Raw genomic sequence first — 6,722 nt, forward strand, 5'->3', positions numbered from 1 at the left:
AACCCTTAAATGGAGCTCAGTATCGCGACGGATTAGTCCTTGACCTGCCGGGTTGGGGGATACCGTGGGAAACCAAAAAAAAAAAGTATTAGAGCGATTAGGAAAACAATTAGTATAGGTTACACTTTTTAAATATTAGATTATACTATATTATACTCATCATAAGATATCACTCTAACTCACAATAAGCCTTTTATTTTGTTATTTTGCTTCTTCTTCGATTGCTTTGTTGTACTAAGCCGAAGATTACCTCTCTATTATTAAAGGAGCTCACCTGTCATTGTCACCCCTCTTATGCTGTGTTCTGATTATGACATCACTGCTGTGTTCTGATTATGACAAGAGTGATGTTACATGTAAGTCTTTTTGTAATCAAGTCCAATTAAGTTAGTGGAAGTTCACCGGAAAAAAATGTGGACATACGTCGGACATGTGTATTATTTTTCCTCTTTCGTGCTTTTTGCAGCACACAAGTTTTTGTAGGAGAGCACAAAAAGTTATTGATATAGTACATAAACTTTTAAAGTATAGGACACAAATTTTTGTATATAACACAAATTTATCAATATAACATACAAATATTTGCATAAGTAAATAAACCATATGCCATTTATGCGCATGAATCCTGAAGAAGATTACAGGGAGACTGGCCATTTCATAAATTACAATAGACAAAATTATGTATAAATTACCGAAATAATAATTAAGCCCAATGCCCGACTACCTAGACTACCACAAAAAAATTGTAAAGATACACATAAAAACTAAGGCAGGGAACTATTCATTTTCTATCTATCTCAATAGATAGGGGAGGCACATGAAATTTTAACAACTGCAATGTGTAACGATGCCTCAACTGTTCTCTTAAATCTCTCCCAAAGTAACTCAACCAGAGAACTTTGCAATCAACTTATCAACATGAATAACAATATCATCTATCCGGGGCCGCACAGCAATCTGGGGCTGAAGCATCCACGATACAAACTGATGAAGAGCGTCTGGATATTGAGACTTACGTTCAGTTGGCCATTTGATTTTAGCATTTAAAACAGCTGATCGGAGGTCTCCATCAGGCTCATCAAGTGCATATTCAAATGGAGATACCCCATACCTGCAAAAATCAATCAAGTGATAATAATTATTACACTGTATTATCTAACAAATTAACGCATTTATTTTCTCATTACAGTAAACAACTCTGCCATTGGACTTCGGTGGAGTGCCAAATCAATGGTTAATGTCAAGGAACAACCCTTGGATAGCAAAACAAAACAAAACTAAAGTGCAGAGCCAGCAGATTTCACTTCATGTGTTTCTATCTTTTGATCATGAGCATTGCCCAAATCAATAATCTATGCACAGATGGCTTGCACATGAGTTTGTTCTTTAGTATTCACTGTCAATAGGGACGTGGGGTTGCATAACTCAAGTACATCAACAGATGCATGGTGTAATGCCATTAAGGCAGCAAAATTGTAAAAAGTTTTAAACATAAAGCTTAAACACATACAAAAGAAAAATCAATTCTCACATTATTGCATATAATGTGCATCCTAGTGACCAAACGTCAGTCCTCTCGTCTATATCACCTTGGCTTGGGCATTCCCACAGCTCCGGAGCTCGGAAAGGGGCAGAAGAGTGTTCAGCTGCCCATTCCTACATAGGAAGACAAAAAATAGGAAAAGAGAAGGTCAGATGACTGAAATTTAAACACAATCCTCCCATACATGTAAAACCCGAATGAGAATGTAGATAAGCAATTCAGTATTTACAAATGGAACAGAAGCTATTATGGGGAGTAACAAAATCAAAATGATCTCACACTAGCCTGCTGATGCATATAAGCCTAGTTTCTACAATATTAGGAAATACAAGCTCACAAACTACAAATGGGGCAAGAGCATCAATAAATCAATAAATCTAATATGCGGTTAGCACAATGCATGAATTTCATTTATAAAAAAATTTAGAGAGAAAAAAAAAAGGGGCTGAACAAAGCACCTGCAACTGGAGTGCCTCTGATCTGGAACCAATGTGCTTCCTGGCAGGACGAGCACTGCCAAAATCCATGAGTATGGCAAGAGGCGGTTGTCCTTTTCTATGTGTTATGAGAACATTACCAGGTTTGACATCATTATGAGCATATGGAGTATCTAAACCATGCATATGCTCGAGTCCTGCACAAAGCTGTTGAGTTGATTTGTCAGGGCTAAAAGGATTTCAGAAGAAATCAAACTTTTGTCAGTTTAAGCCGGCTTGGGATCATTAACCAGCTAGATAACGCCTGTGTTTTATGTAATAGAGATGTGGAACATGTGCAACACTTGTTTCTATGCTGTGAGTTTACTTGGCAGGTGTGGAGTGCTTGGATATCAATGTTTGGCCAACAATGGTCTATTTCAGGCACAATGAAAGAACATTTTCTGTGTTGGACAGAGGAGCCGAGGAGCATGGAGAACAGAGAGCAATGACTAAGATGCTTCCGTGCGATCGTTTGGAATATCTGGTTAGAAAGGAATAGAAGGATATTTCAGAATACAAGCAAAAGTGTTGAAGAAATTACTCACATGACTCTCATGAACTATAACGAGTGGAGAGGTGTGGACCCTTCTAGTTGTTGATAGCTATGCCGGAGATGACAGGAAAAATTCTTAATGGCTGTTGTGTTACTTTTAAGTTGTTACTTTGTCTCTTGTTTGATTGCTCCACTGTATTGTATTGAGCTCTTTGTTTTCAAAAAAAAATATTTTTATTTTTTATTTTTTTATTTTAAAAAAGAAAGGTTGCTTCTTAGATTCTAAATGTAAAAGTAGTATAAAAGCAGTATAGGCCAGAGATGTCCATATTTATCCTTCAATTTGATTCTTAACAGAGGAAATAACCTATTCCAAAGAATTACTAGGTAAATACATATATGAAATTCATGACAATCAGAAAAGGATACAATAGATGTCAAACAAGTAACATATGTTTTTATCCAAAAAAAAAAAAAGTATCATGTGCTGAAAATCTTGAATTGCAACTATAATGCTTGAGATACCTGATCCCTGGTTATAATAAGCCAATTACATGACAGAAGAAAGTTCTTTTACCTGTTGAAAGATTTGAAGAACATCAGAGGTAGGAAAGGATTCCTTCCTGGCTTGCATTGTCTTGGTATTATCTAGCAGTGTTCCATCCAAACGAAGTGGAAATAACAAGTATGCCTCGTGGTTCCAAGATTTTTGTGGAGTAGGCTGCCAACAAAAGGGCCATGTTCAACATAAATATAAAAGCACAACAACTGTAACAAGGGAAGGAACAATTAAGTTGCAATTCACATGATTTTCATTCCCATGTAGTGAAATTATCACTTATCAACTTAGAACAATTAAGAAACTACACTAGCAATGCCACATCATACCACACAATTTATACATAATTCCAACCAAGTTTGGAAAACCAGATCTTGTAGCAGCAATAGATAAAGGTCCTTGTAAAATAGCACCATTAGTAGTGATATTATGTTTTCAAAGACATAATACCATAAGCAAGAAGCAATTCTTATCGAAATAATCCAATTTTAAAAGGTTGAATAATAGACTAGAATCAACTTTGCCAGGATATGCAGGATCTCACTTGGTACATATCTCTATCCCATTACATTGAAAAGCTTTGAGAGTCTCATTCTAATCCCTTTGCAATCACATATCTCAAGAATTTTTGTTGAGCATCCACAAGAAAAACCAGATACCCATCCTTTTTCCATTCAAAGTGCACATAGGAAAAATGAATTACTTTCAGTTTAAACTGGTTAAAATAAAACACCAAATACTGACTGCTGAATGCTTTTTTTTGTCAAGGCAGAGTTCAAGTGCCCATAGAAGGTATCCCCTAGAAGGCATTGGATTCTACAGCCTTCATACATAGTATCTGGAAACTGCTGAATTCCAAACCCAGCAGATAGCATGTTTTCAACTTCAGGACATAAATCCAATTACATAGCCAAAGCTAAAGAACAAATATGGAGGTTGAATAAACAAACCATTTTCTTGTTTTGATGAATTTATGTTTTTGATATGATTCGGAGAGGAACGGGTGTTGACTGCTGCTGTAACTACTTACCTTGACAGAAATGATTGCATGATCGAGAAGCGGGTGCAGATTTGGGTGGTTGAACAGTGATGCAACACGGATCTCCTCCCTGACCAACTCCAGCTGCTCATTGCTCTTGATGAGGACCTTTTTCATAGCATATGTTCCGTCCTCTACATAAAAACACATCAGCAATGTATCAATTTCACTCCGCTGAATCAAATTATGTGTGCCACCTATTCAGAATCTTATAAAAAGACAAGTATACAACAATGAAAGAGCACTATCTTCATCCCTGATTATCAGATTCAAACTTAAGAGTTGACAAAATGCAATAGAAACCCCTATTTCCAACCCTTGAATGAGCAAGGAAATATACAAAACAATCCGTATCAATCACCAAGGGGACAAACAGTATCATTTTACCACAACTACTTTCAAAATTACAGAAATGAACAATAGCGCACACACACAACTCTCTTCCAAATCGAAGCGGCAGCATTTTACAGATACAAGAAGCAGGAAGCTCGAATTAGCAATGAACTTCACCAGATCGAACGGCACCGACAAAAATCGGAGAACAAAACGACTTCGAAGATCCAAAAAGAATCGCACATCATAACGCAATATGACGAAACTCACACAGATCACGCAGATCTGATCCATCATCGATACTATTAGACAATGCCGATTTCAGAAAACAGCAACGAAACAGCACAATTCAAAGCAATGACAAGTGAAGAGAAAAGAGAAAAAGAGCGAACCGGAAATGTGAGAGGACTGTTTGAGCTTGGAGGAGAAACCGCCGGAGATGTTGTCGGCGGGAACGTCCTTGACGAGGAAGACATAGGCGTTGCCACCTTCACCGAGCTGCCTGACGATACGGAACCGGTTCTCGTTGATCCAAACATCTCCGCCTCCGTTAACGGAATCGTAAAGTGCGTCAAACCAGAAAATGAACACCCCATTCTTCTTCTTATTATTATAACACCACTCTATCTCTCCCCCTATTAGAGCGTAACGAAATGTAATGTAACCAACAGAAATCAGGTGTCCAAAACCAGAAGTCCAATTTCGAAGACCTGATTCCACGTCAAATTTTTGAGTAACGAGAGATTTGTAATTTTATATGCGTGTGTTTTGTGCGAGTCTCCGGCTTCTTTCAATTTATTATTATTATTATTATTATTATTATTATTATTATTTATTTATTTATTTTGAGCTGAGTGAGCTCCAGTCTTGGATTGCGCGATTTTAGAATCCGAAGAATATTTACAAATTTGATTAATTAATATTATCTATAATAGTATATAATATCGAATTTTTGGTGTCCAACTTTATGTTTTAATATTGTCCTTAATGATAGAAGTTCTTCATACATACATATGTCAGTTATTTTAAATAAAAAAACTTCCACCATTAACAACAACACATATTCTTCTATCTCATTTTCAATAACCATAGAAATGTGTAACCTCTTCTTTCAATTTTTCATTCCAATAATTTATTTTTTTCAATTTTTTTTTAATTTTCTTCTCCATTCTAGATGTGCTCTTTTGTATATAACAATTATTTGGATGAGTTTTTGTGATTTTTTAAACTAGATAATGACGATGCCAAATGTTGATTTTCGATGCCATGTATGAAAGAAGGAAAAGAATCATTAGCAGTGATAAATAATTTTTTATAGGTCTTCTCATTTTGTTTTGGGTATATTCTTTATGTGAGTACTTTACACCAACAGGTTAGATCTCATTCTTCTGTTATACTTTTTTTTTATCTCATTATTCGATTCGTAGTGCTTTTTCTCTCACGGCTAGATACACTTCTCTGTATTTTTACTATTGTCATCCTTCTCCTTCCTTTAAAATCGTGATTGTATCGTCTCCATTTTTTCTCTCGCCTTCGTTCATTACAATTACAAATTATTACCTTTTAGTTAAATCTCATTTTTTTAAATTATTTTGTATTGAATGATATTATTTTTTTTTATTTTTTTAAATTATTGATTATGTAAAATATTATAATCAAAATTTGATTACATAAATATTTATTTTTAAATTAATTAAATAAATTATATAACAAAAAATTTAATGATTTTGTATTCTAATTATTTGATGAGTTTAATTTTGATGGTATTGCGTAATTAGATGCACATGAAACTATTTTACACTAATAGGATATTAAAATTAAATTTTTATTTGATTGACATAGAAAAGACGCAACAAAAAAAATTGCACCTACCAATAATTTATTTAAATATGTTTGTACATGTCAATGATCAATTGAAAAAGTCTAAAATTTTGTTAAATCCATTGTTTTTCTTTTTTAAATTACTTCACATAGAATAATATTATTTTTTAATTTTTAAATTATTAATTATACAGAGTATTATATTTAAAATTTGAGTACATAAATATTTGTTTTTAAATTAAACTAAAATGAATTATATTACAAAACATAATTTATTTTGACTTCTATAATATCATTTGTTTGACATATGACACTGGTTATTTGATTAACATATAAAAGATGTATAATTACAGTGGGGTTAAGAGAAGGTGAAAGAAGAAGGAAAAAAATAAAAAAGAACAAAGTAATATAATAATGGCGATAAGACAGTGACATGTATGTGTATAGAGAATAAT

At 34.0% G+C, this 6,722-nt stretch overlaps 1 pseudogene; it reads right to left on the minus strand.

Moving 5' to 3' along the window:
• Window positions 1-526: 526 nt before the first annotated feature.
• LOC112722638 (uncharacterized) lies at window positions 527-5,175 on the minus strand (annotated as a pseudogene).
• Window positions 5,176-6,722: the final 1,547 nt, after the last annotated feature.

This window comes from Arachis hypogaea, chromosome 11, assembly GCF_003086295.3.
Source record: "Arachis hypogaea cultivar Tifrunner chromosome 11, arahy.Tifrunner.gnm2.J5K5, whole genome shotgun sequence".
In the NCBI taxonomy this organism is placed as follows: domain Eukaryota; kingdom Viridiplantae; phylum Streptophyta; class Magnoliopsida; order Fabales; family Fabaceae; genus Arachis; species Arachis hypogaea.